Source organism: Trichechus manatus, unplaced genomic scaffold (assembly GCF_000243295.1).
Source record: "Trichechus manatus latirostris isolate Lorelei unplaced genomic scaffold, TriManLat1.0 scaffold00075, whole genome shotgun sequence".
In the NCBI taxonomy this organism is placed as follows: Eukaryota; Metazoa; Chordata; class Mammalia; order Sirenia; family Trichechidae; genus Trichechus; species Trichechus manatus.
In genome coordinates, this window is record NW_004444011.1 from 6,557,292 (window position 1) to 6,570,124 (window position 12,833).

Sequence of the window (12,833 nt, forward strand, 5' to 3'; positions counted from 1 at the left end):
ACTAGAATTTGAGTTCTGCACACCATCCTTCTGCTGCCTCCATCAGGGACCTTCTGTTGTGTTCCCTGTCAGGACATTCATTGGTGGTAGCCAGGCACCATCTAGTTATTCTGGTCTCAGGCTGATGAAGTCTCTGGTTTATGTGGCCCATTCTGTCTCTTGGGCTAATACTTTCCTTGTGTCATTGGTGTTCTTCGTTTTGCTTTACTCCAACTAGTTGGGACCAATTGATGCATGTTTGATGGCCGCTTGCAAGCTTTTAAGACCCCAGACTCCACTCACCAAAGTAGGATGCAGAAGATTTTCTTAATAAGCTTTATTATGCCAATTGACATAGATGTCCTCTGAAAGCATGGTCCCCGGGCCCCCAGGCCAGGGCTTTTTTTTGTTGGGAGTTTTTAAATTACCTTTTCAGTCTCTTGTTAGGAGTTTAGTTAGTTGTTCTATCTCTGTTTGTGTTAATTTAGGTAGGTAGTGAGTTTCTAGAAATTTGTCTATTTCCTCTAGATTTTCAAATGTATTCCAGTAGAGTTTTTCAATGCATTCTTTTATGAATCTTTCAGTTTCGTTTGGGTCAGCTGTGATATCAGCCATCTCATTTCTTATGCGTGTTATCTGCTTCCTCTGCTGTTTTTCTTTTGTCAGTTTGGGCAGTGGTTTATCAATTTTGTTGATCTTTTCAAAGAACCAGCTTTTGGTCTTGTTAACTCTTTTCAATGTTTTTCTATTCTCTATTTCATTTAATTTGGCTCTAATTCTCATTATTCACTTTCGTCTGGCACCAGAGGGCGTCTTTTGCTGCTCTCTTTCTACTTGTTGCAGTTGTAGGGTTAATGTTTTGATTATGGCCCTTTCTTCTTTCTGGATGTGTGCATTTACTGCTATAAACTGATCTCTGAGCACTGCTTTTGCTGTGTCCCGAAGGTGCTGCTAGGTTGTGTTTTCATTCCCGTTTCATTCTATGAATTTCTTTATTCCATCCTTAATTTCTTCTATAACCCAATAGTTTTTGAGCAAGGTGTTGTTCAGTTTCCACGTGTTTGATTTTTTTCCTTGCTTTTTCTGTTATTGATTTCTACTTTTATGGCCTTATGGTCAGAAAAGATTCTTTGGAATATTTCAGTGCTTTGGATTTTGTTAAGGCTTCCTTTATGGCCTAATATGTGGTCTGTTCTGGAGAATGTTCCACGTGCATTGGAAAAGAAAGTATACTTGGCTGCTGTTAGGTGTAGTGTTCGGTATATGTCTGTGAGATCAAGTTGGTTGATTGTAGCATTTAGCTTTCTGTGTGTTTGTTGAGCCTCTTTCTGGATGTTCTGTACTTCACCTAAAGTGGTGTGTTGAAGTCTCCCACTACTATTGTGTAGCTGTCAATCTCTCTTTTCAGTGCTGTTAGAGTTTGTTTTATTTATTTTGGAGCCCTGTTGTTGGTGCGTAAATATTTATTATAATTATGTTCTCCTGGTGTATTGACCCTTTAATCATTATATAGTATCCTTCCTTGTCCTTTTTGGTGGATTTTACTTTACAGTCTGTTTTGTCAGGGATTAATATTGCCAGTCCTTCTCTTTTTTGAGTGTTATTTGCTTGATATATTTTTTTTCCATCCTTTGAGTTTTAGTTTGTTTGTGTCTTTAAGTCTAATGTGTGTCTCTTGTAGGCAGCATATAGACAAATCATGTTTTTTTAATCCAATCTGCCACTCTCTGTCTCTCTATTGGCGCATTTAGTCCATTTACATTTAGTGTAATTATTGATAGGTAGGAGTTTAGTGCTTTCATTTTGATGTCTTTTTTTGTGTGTTGTACACAGTTTCTTTGATCCACTTAATTTTCTGTGCTGAGCCATTTTTCTTTTATGTGTTTTCTTTTCATCTTTTTCATTGTTGATGATTTTGTGTTTGCTTAGTCTTTATATTTTTCTAGTTTTTTATTTTCGCTTGTAGGATTGTTAGTTTCCTTTGTGGTTATCTTAATATTTACCCCTATTTTTCTAAGTTTATGCTAGTCTTTTATTTCTTTATATCGCCTTCACTTCTCCATATGAAAAATCTTTTTTAAGTCCCTCTTTTTTGTTTTAATGTTGTTATCTTTTACATATTGACATCTGTTTCCCTATTTTCAGTGTTTTACCTTTAATTTCCTTTTGTGACTTCCCTATCTGAGTTGATATCTCATTGCTGTGTTCTGTGTTGTAGTCTTGAGTTGTTATCTGATGTTAATGATTTTCTAACCGGAGAATTCCCTTTAGTATTTCTTGTAATTTTGGTTTGTTTTTTGCAAATTCCTTAAACTTCTGTTTATCTGGAAATGCCCTATTTCACCATCATATTTGAGAGACAGTTTCTCTGGATATATATTTCTTGGCTGGCAGTGTTTTTCCTTTAAGGCTTTATATATTTCATCCCATTGCCTTCTTGCTTGCAAGTTTTCTGCTGAGTAGTCCGAGCTCTTATTGATTCTCGTTTGTAGATGACTTTTCATTTATCCCTAGCTGCTCTTAAAATTCTCTCTTTATCTTTGGTTTTGGCAAGTTGGATTATAATATGTCTTGATGACTTTCTTTTGGTATCTTCCTTATGTGGGGTTCGATGAGCATCTTGGATAGATATCTTGTCATCTTTCACGATATCAGGGAAGTTTTCTGCCAACAAATCTTGAACAATTCTCTCTATATTTTCTGTTATCCCTTCTGATACTCCAATCACTCGTAGGTTGTTCCTCTTGATAGAGTCCCACAGAATTCTTAGGGTTTCTTCATTTTTTTTTTAATCCTTTTATCTGATTTTTCCTCAAATAAGTTGGTGTCAAGTGCTTTATCTTCATTCTAACTAATTCTGACTTCCATTGCCTCAATTCTGCTCATATGACTTTCTATTGAGTTGTCTAATTCTGAAATTTTATTGTTAATCTTCTGAATTTCTGATTGCTGTCTCTCTGTGGATTTTTGCAGCCTGTTCAATTTGTCATTATGCTCTTCTCTAATCTTTTTAATTTCCTGTATTGTGTGTTCTGTGTTTTGCTTAATTTCCTTCTTAATTTATTGAAGAATTATGTATATTAATGTTTTGTATTCTGCCTCTGGTAATTCCAAAATTTTCCTCCTCTGGAAACTTTCTAGGTTCTTTATTTTGGGAGCTTGTTGAAGCCATCATGGATTGCCTCTTTATGTGGTTTGATATTGACTGTTGTCTCTGAGCCATGGATAAGTTATTGTAATTATTTATTTTATGTTTGCTTACCATGTCCTAGCTTGTTATTTTGTTTTGACATGCCCAAATGGGCTGCTTGTATGAGCTAGTTTGATTATTGGCAACTTTGAAGCTCTAATGTCCTGTCACCAGGTGGTCAGATCTGTCACTAGGTATGTGAGCTCAGAGTCCAGCAACTCTTCCTGTATAGATTCAGCTCAAGTGCCTAGGTAGATAGCCACCAAGTGTGGTGTAGGCTCTCATGGTCCTAGACAGGCATGGGTGATTGTTGTAGGCACAGGCATCTGGCTGCAGCAGGGGGACACACTCTGAACAAGGCAGAGGGCTGACAGCCAGCCCCGAGTGTCCAGGAGGAAGGCGTGTCCCTGTTCCCTTGAGCACAGAGGTGAGTGGGTTTTGCAGCCAGACTATGAGCCGCTAATGCTGTTGGCTGTAAGGACTGTGGGGCACCTCTTATTCATGGGCCCCTCTCGCAGGTGGCTAGGTGGCGTGGGTGGAGTCACCTGTCCTCAGGCCCCTGATGTGGGTAGTTGAAGACCCATCTTAATGGGCAGAGCAGTGTCATATGTCAAGAACCTGCCACTTTACAGCTGAAACAGTTGAAGTTAGAGTTCTGGTATATACCCTGTTGTACTGCGGTAATGAGGGCCTCTGCTGTTGAGATGGGCCCACATAAGTCTCTGCAGAGGGAAAGGCACTCAGAGTTCGTGGATCCCGTATGCCTGTGCCTAGTCAAAGGAGCTGTGTCTACCCTGAATTCCTGGCTTAGGGGAGCCGGCAGTTTATTTTTTCCCGTTTGTTAATTTGTTCACTCTCCGAGGCAGGGAGGATGGCTCCGGGCATGTAAGAGATCCTACTTCTGGCCCAGGTTACTCGACAATTGCTGATGCTGGTCTGGTACCCAGTGCAGAGCAGGGTGTGGGGAGGTAGATGGGTGAGAGTTTTTTCCCTAAGGGGTGTGTTTTTGATCTGCATGGTAAGCTGTACGCAATTACTTATCTTTCGTGGAGGGCTGCTTTTCACTGGTTGTGGGTGGCCATGTAGAGTCTCTGGTACTGGGTCTCTCCCGATGCGGAAAACCTGCCTCCCATGCACAGCTGCTTGCCTGCACCTCGAGCTGATCAGGCCTGAAGGGCGCAGGTTCTTGCCGGGTCAAATCTGGCAACTCCTCGCTGCTTCTGAACCGTCTCTCCCTCCCCCGCCACTCAATCCGGTTCCTCAACTCTGCCTTTGATGTTCAGGGCTCCCAGATTGCCGTATATAATCGAATCACTTGTTTTTTGGGGTCTTTGTTATAAGAGCATCCACTGGAAACGTCTGACTACTCTGTCATCTTGGCCCTACCCTCTGCATTTCTTTTTTCTATCATTTTTTACCTTTCATATTAATAACGAAAAACTGGATGACTGTTATAGACTTTGATTATTGTGTTAGTAGGACTGCTTTGCCACTGGGTCTTCTGATTTTTGTTTTGGTTGACTAGCCATGGATTTTTCTACTACCTGGTAAACCTAGAAAGGTGGGTTTTACATATGCTGAGAGACGATAAATAGAATGAGTTTTAGATTATTGGCAATCTGTTCGTATACAGCAGGTGTTGACAGACTGCATACACTGAGCCAAATCAAGTTACCACTTGTTTTTGTAAATAAAGGCTTTTGGAACACAGCCACATGGACTTGTTTTGTATTGTGTGTGGCTGCTTTTGTGCTACAGTGGCAGAGTTGAGTAGTTACAACAGAGGCTATTTGGCCCGCAAAGCAGGAAGTATCTCATCAGTTTCCTAGTCCTCATTATCTGAAATATGAATCCAAGTGAACTGCAAGACAGATTTGCCAGGTGTTAAAATGAAAGGAGAAATGGTCACTTTCTAGCCTACGCATAACAACAACTTGCATTTATCGAGCCCTTAATATGTGCCAGACACTTTGATAAACACATTATAGACATATCTCATTTAGACATCTTTTAGATGTTGTAACATTATCATCCCTATTTTACAGATGAGAAAACTGACACTTAACAAATTTCTAGTAAGCCAAATGCATAAGCATGTAGAAAGGATTACATACCTTGAACAAATAGAATATAACCCCAAATACAAGCATAATGCACCATATCAATGTAATACACCATTTATTATAAAATGAAGGACAAAAACCACATGATCATCTCAGTGATGCAGAAAAAAAGCGTTGGACAAAATCCAACACCGTTTCCTAATGAAGGTAGGTAATTTGTCCAAAATCATCACCTCCAAAAAAACGCATACCCGTTAAGCAGTAACTCCCCATTTCCCACTTCTCCCAGCCCCTGTTAACCACTAATCTGCTTTCTGTTTGTATGGATTTGTCTATTCTGAATGTTTTAAATAGGTGGAATCATATATTATGTGGCTTTTTGTGTCTGACGTCTTTCACTTAGCATACTGTTTTCAAGGTTTAACTGGTTTATAGCTTAATAATATTTCAGTGTATGGATATGCCACATTTGTTCATCCATTCATTGATGGACTTTGGGAGTTATTTCCACTTTTAAACTGTTGTGAATAATGCTGCTATGAGCATTTGTGGACAAGTTTTTGTTTAAACACCTGTTTTCATTTCTCTTGGGTACATGCTGATGAGCTGAATTGCTGGGATATACAGTAATTCCATGTTTAACACTTTGAGGAACCAGCAAACTGTTTTCCACAATGGCTGTACCATTTTACATTTTCATCCGCAGTATATGAGCAACCCAGTTTCTTCACATCCTTGCTATCACTTGTTATTTCCCATTTTTTTTATTATAGCTATCCTAGGAGCCCTGGTGGCACAGTGGTTAAGAGCTTGGCTGCTAACCAAGAGATTGGCGGTTCGAATCTACCAACTCCTTAGAAACCCTATGGGACAGTTCTCCTGTCTCCTATAGGGTCACTATGAGTCAGAATCAACTCGATGGCAATGGGTTATTTATTTAGTTAGTGGGTATGAAGTGGTTTTGATTTGCATTTCCCTAATGACTAATGATGTTGAGCATCTTTTCACATGCTTATTGGCCATTCGTATATCTTCCTTGGGGAAATGCCTATTTGAGTCCTTTCTCACTTTCTAAATGGATTTTTTGTCTTTTTATTGTAGGGATGCAAGAGTTCTTTATATATTCTGGATACTAGATCCTTATAGATACATGATTTGCAAACATTTCCTCCCATTTTGAATGTTGTCTTTTCATATTGTTGATAGCATCTTTTGATGCAAAAGAGTTCTGAATTTCTATGAAGTCTAATATGTCTACTTTTTTTCTTCGTTGCTTGTGCTTTGGTGTTATACCTAAGAATCCATTTGAAATCTAAATTCATGTAAGTTTACTCCTATGTTTTCTTCTACAGTTTTTGTAGTTTTAGTTCTTAAATTTAGGCCTTTGATCCATTTTGAGTTAATTTTTATATGCAATGTGAGATAAGGTCCAACTTTATTCTTTTTCATGTGGAAATCCAGTTGTCTCAACATCATTTTTGAAGAGACTGTTCTTTCTGTGTTGAATGGTCTTGGCATCCATGTTGAAAATCAATTGACCACAGATGTAGAAGTTTATTTCTGGGCTCTCAATTCTCTCCATTTGTCTCTGTGTCTACCCTTCTATCAGTACTACCCTGTTTGGATTACTATTGCTTTGTAGTAAGTTTTGAAATAGTGACATGTGAGCCTTCCTACTTTGTCTTCTTTTTCAATATTGTTTTGGCTATTTTGAATCCCTTCTATTTCCATATGGATTTTAAGATCAGCATGTCAATTTCTGGAAAATGCTGAGTGGGATTTTCATAGGAATTGTACTGAATCTGTAGATCAGTTGGGGAAATATTGCCCTCTTAACAATATTAACTCTTCCAATCCATGAACACAGGATGTCTTTCCATTTATGTAAATTTTCTTTAATTTCTTTCAGTGATGTTTTGTAGTTTTTAGTGTACAAGTGTTACACTTATTTTGTTAAATTTATTCCTAAGTATTTTGTTCTTTTTGATGCTATTGTAAATGTAATTTTTTTTTAAATTTCATTTTCAGATTTTTCATTGCTCGTATATAGAAATAGAACTGATTTTTGAATGTTGATCTTGTATTCTACAACCTTGCTGAATTCATTTATTATCTCTAACAGTAGTTCTCTGTATTCTTTTGAATTTTCTACACATAAGTTTGTGTCATCTGCAAATAGAGATAGTTTTGCTTCTTCCTTTCTAATTTGGGATTCTTTTATTTATTTATTTTTTACCTGATTAGGTTAGAACTTCCAGTATAAAAGTTGTGAAACCAGACATCCTTATCTTGTTACTGATATTAGGGGGAAATTTTTCAGTCTTTCACGATTAAGTATGACATTAGTTGTGGATTTTTCATTAAAAACAAACAAACAAACAAACCATTGCATCTTGTCAATTCTGACTCATAATGACCCTATAGAACAGAGTAAAATTGCCTCACAGGGTTTCCAAGGCTGTCATCTTTACAGAAGCAGACTGCCACATCTTTCTCCCACAGAGTGGCTGGTGAGTTTGAACTGTTGACCTTTCGGTTAGCAGCCGAGCACTTACTTAATCACTGTGCCACCAGGGCACCTGGATTTTTCATAGGTACTTTTTATCAGATTGAGGAAGTTCTCTTCTATTTCTAGTTTATTGAATGTTTTAATTAGGAAAGGGTGTTAGATTTTGTCCGATGCCTTTTTTCTGCATCACTGAGACGATCATGTGGTTTTTGTCCTTCATTTTATAATAAATGATACATTACATTGATATGATGCATTATCCTTGTATCTGGGGGTAAATCCTATATGGTCAAGGTGTGTCATCCTTTTTACATGCTAATGCATTTGGCTTACTAAAAATTTGTTAAGAATTTTTTCATCTATATTCAAAAGGGATGTTGGTCTGTTTTCATTTTTTGTGATGTCTTTGGCTTTGACATCAGGTAATATTGGCTTTATAGAATGAAATTAGGAAGCATTCCTTCCTCCTCTATGTTTTTAAGGCTTTGAGAAGGGTATGTGTTAATTTTTCTTTAAATATTTAATAGAATTCACCAGTGAAGCCTGAACTTTTCTTCGTTGAAAGTTTTTTGATGACTGATTCAATGTATTTACTTGTTACAGGTTTACTCAAATTTTCATTTCTTTGTGAGTCAGTTTTGGCAGTTTGTGTGTTTCTAGGTGTTTGTCCATTTCATCTAGGTTATCTAATTTTGGCCATACACCTGTTAATAGTAATGTCTTAATAATTCTCATTTTTGTAAAGTCAGTATTAATGTCCCCACTTTTATTTTTTATTTTAATAATTTGATTCTTCTTTTTCTTGGTCACTCTAGTTATAAACCAAAAACTCATTACTGTTGAGTTGATTCTGACTTACAGCAACCCTATAGCTATAGGTTTTGTCAATTTTTGTTTTTATCTTTTCAAAGAACAAACTTTGATTCCATTGTTTTTCTATTCTGTATTTCATTTATCTCTGCTCTAATATTCATTATTTTCTTTGTGTTACTTGCTTTGGGCTTAGTTTACTCCTCTTTTTCTAGTTCCTTAAGGTGAAAAATTATGTTATTAATTTAATATCTTTCTTCTCTCTTTATATTGTCATTTACAGCTATAAATTTCACTCTGAGCACTCCTTTACTGTATCCCATAAGTTTTTATATGTTATTGCTTTTGTTTTCATTCATATTATTTTCTGATTTCCCTCTGATTTCTTCTTTGACTTTTTAAAAATTAAATATCATGAGTTAATTTAGTTGTTGCCTAATTCTGAATCCTCTTAAGTTAAAAAGAAATGTTATAATTAACTTTTAACATTAGTGCATTAAAACCTTCCAGAAAGCATGAATTCAAAAGAAAATGCCCAACTGGTAATATAAGCCAGATATTTTATGATCTTTTCTGTTTTGTTCTCAAGCATTCTAAATATAATTAAGAAAAAAATTCTGTAGAGTTTTTCAGTTTTATTCTACTAGAGCACAATTTTCTGGCCTGTTACTCAGTATGGCCTTCTAACAGGTACACGATTAACTCATAAGTAGACAACACACTGGCAGTTTTCATTCATATCAAACTGTTTTCTAATTTCCCTTATTTCTTCTTTAGACTTGTTGGCTGCTTAAGAATGTGCTGTTTAATTTCTATATATTTGTGAATTTTTATCAAATTTACTTCTCATTAATTCCTAATTTTATTTCATATGGTTAGAGAACATTCTTTGTGTGATTTTAATCTCTTTAAATTTTTTAAGACTTGATTTGTAACCTAACATATGGTCTGTCTTGGTGAATGTCCCATGTGTACGTGAGAAGAATGTGTAATTTGCTGTTGGCTGGAGTATTCTGTAAATATCTGTTGCCTAATTGGTTTATAGTGTTGTTCAAGTCTTCTTTTTGCTTGCTGATTTTCCAATTGTTCTATCCATTATTGAATGTGGAGTGTTGAAGTTACCAACTATTATTGTTGAACTCTATTTCTCCCTTAAATTCTGTCAGTTTTTGCTTCATATATTTTGGGGTTCTGTTGTTAAGTGCTTGTGTGTTTATTATTATTATTACTATTGTTATCTCTTGATGGATTGACCTTTTTATCGTTATATGCTGTTCTTTTTACGTGCTTTGGTGTTATACCTAAGAATCCATTTGAAATCTAAATTCATGTAAGTTTACTCCTACTGGTTAGTGTAAGGAAGCCTAGCATACCAACTTTTGTGTTAAGGCCTATTATGTTTGATAGTAGTATTGCCATCCCAGTTCTCTTTTAAGTACTGTTTGCATAGTATGTCTTTTTTCATCCTTTCACTTTCAATCTGTTTGTGTCTTTGGATTTAAAGTGAGTTTCATGTAGACAGCATGTAGCTGGGTCATGTTATTTTTATCCATTTTGTTGATTTCTGCCTTTTAATTGGAGAGTTTAATCTATTTACATTTAAAGTTAATTGTTGATAAGGAAGGACTTCTGCCATTTCGTTGTTTTCTGTATGTCAAGTCTTTTTTGTTCTTCAGTTTCTCCATTACTGCCGTCTTTTATTTTTATTTATTTATTTATTTTTTTGTACTTTAGATGAAGGTTTACAGAACGAATAGTTTCTCATTAAACACATATTGTTTTATGACATTGGTTAAAAACCCCACGACAAGTCAACACTCTCCTTTCTTGACCTTGGAGGACTTTTTTTTTTTTTGGTGAAAATATTCATAGTCAAAGATACACCGTTTCAAAAATTTCTACATGTATAATTCAGTGACATTGATTACATTCTTCCAGTTGTAGATATGTATTTTTTAAGTACTACTTTGATTTCCTTTTGTTTCTTTTACCATATAAATTTTGGTTATTTTCTTAGTGGTTGCCCTATGGATTATAATTAATATCTTAATTTATAACAGTCTAGTTTGGATTAGTACTTAGTTTCAAAGAGTATATAAAAAGTTTGCTAATATACAGTTCTATCCCTTTCCTCTTTTATGCTGTTACTATGACAGATTACATCTTTATAAATTGTGTGCCTATACGACATAGATGTGTAATTATTGTTTTATACGAGACCAACCAGCCAGTTGCCATCAAGTTGATTGAGACTCATGGTAATCTTATGTGTGTCATAGTAGAACTGTGCTCCGTAGGATTTTCAGTGGCTTATTTTTTAGAAGTAGATCACCAGGCCTTTCTTCTGAGGTAACTTTGGGTGGACTCAAACCTCTAATCTTTCTGTTAGCAGCTGAATGCATTAACCATTTGCACCACCCAAGGACTCCTCTGTCCACTCTAGCTGGAACTTATTGGTGAAATACACCTACTGGAAGGATTCTCAAGAGGAAAATAGTCAGGCACTGTTTGTGTGTAGCCCGAGAGGCCAGTTTCTTAGTCAGGAGAGAGCTGTCTGTCTGTATCTGCAGCTGGGGGAAAAATAACATTAAGTTGGGAAACTGCATCCTGAAGCACAATGATCTGGGGGACTGAGGAAAGGGATGTTGGGTGAATGGTGGAGAGAAGATGGGGCAAGATGGTGGGAAATTAGACTAAAAAGGTTGGAAAGGTGAGATGATGAAGGCATTTGGGAGCTACTGAAGGGTTTAAGCAGGAGAGCCATCAGGTTACATTTGCATTAGGGGTAAATACTCTGGCAGAAAAATGGGACCAGGACGGCAAGACTGAAAGCAGGGAAATGTTAGGTGACTATTAGTTTTTTTTTCTCCAGTAGATCATAGATGCTGCATATGAGCATATATTAATTTTGTCACAGAAGAAAATACATAGACTGTTATTGTTTAATATATCTACTTACACTGGTTAGTGTAAGGAAGTCTAGCATACCAACCTTTTCTAACCTCCTTACTTAACTTGGAATACTTTTCTCTATGATGTAGTCCCAATTTAATAAAATCGAAAATTAAATACACAGTTGGAAATGGTTATTCATTTGACACTTGACCTCTTTACTCAACTAAAGAATACATCATAGATTTCCATTAAATAATCACCCTTTCCTATCATGTTACATATAGCTTAATGTACAAAAATATATTTTATGTATAATTTTTAGAGAACGTTAATTTTATCAAGCAAATTAAAATGAAAAATATAAACACATACCCTGCATAACTTACACTGCTAATTTTATAGCTCTTCACCCCTCCACAAGTCATAAAGATATTCACACTTAGGTAGAAACTTTTAAGTAGAGCAATAGCCTAGAGCAACAAGCCCCGGAAAACTGGTAATGAATATAACAGTTTATAAAGGAAAGCTTGACAGACTAATTATAGTGTCACTTTGTCTGTCTCCCAACTCTTTTTCTTTAACAGCTCTTTAGTCCCAGGTACACAGTTTTTATTTTTGTTTTGTTTTGTAGTCCTTTGAGGCTTTTAGTAGTTTTAGGAAATTAATTGGACAAATATTCAGTTATAAAGCAAGAGATAAAATTTAATAAGCAACTTAACTATCATTTGTCCCCAACATGAAAGTGTTAGTTATTGTAGTTTAAACTTAGTAGAGAGTAAGTTTTAAACCCCAGCTTAACAGTGTGTTCTTTGTTATTGTCAGTTATTGTCTACTGGCTATTTAGGATCATGTTCTCTGGTTTTAGCCTTAGCTGTGCACACAAGATTATATAAAATGTAATTTTAACATCCACTTAACCTAAAGTACTCTTCATGAGCTATAGTGACCTTTTAAATATATTTAAACTATATTAGAGTCAGCATGGACTCCATGGCAGCTAACAACGGTAATAAATAGTAGGCAAATTTATTTCTGCAAACTAGACTAGGGAAACTGGACAACATTGAAAACACCCTTTAAGAGTCTGAAAACATGTCAAGTACAATGTATGTAACTATCTAATTATAGTTATTTTGGATAAATTCAAACTTAACTGTCTTCAGATAGGCATGCTTTTGACATGTGAAATTGAGATTCTATAGCCTGAAGAAACCACATATGGTAAGCCTGGGATTCAGAAATTGGCTTTAAGATTCTCAAATAAAGACCTTCTTTGAAGACACACAGATATATTAATTTTTAATTTGTTTCTTTTTGATCTCTTAATTACCAAAAAAGATTTATTGGTTAATTTTAGGAAGGCAAGTGTTTGAAAAGTTTTGGCAAA

General features: G+C 35.7%; 1 protein-coding gene across 7 annotated transcripts in view; it reads left to right on the forward strand.

Moving 5' to 3' along the window:
* DNAJC1 (DnaJ heat shock protein family (Hsp40) member C1) overlaps positions 1 to 12,833 on the forward strand; it is a 343,339-nt gene that overhangs the window by 103,132 nt on the left and 227,374 nt on the right. The window lies entirely within an intron of this gene.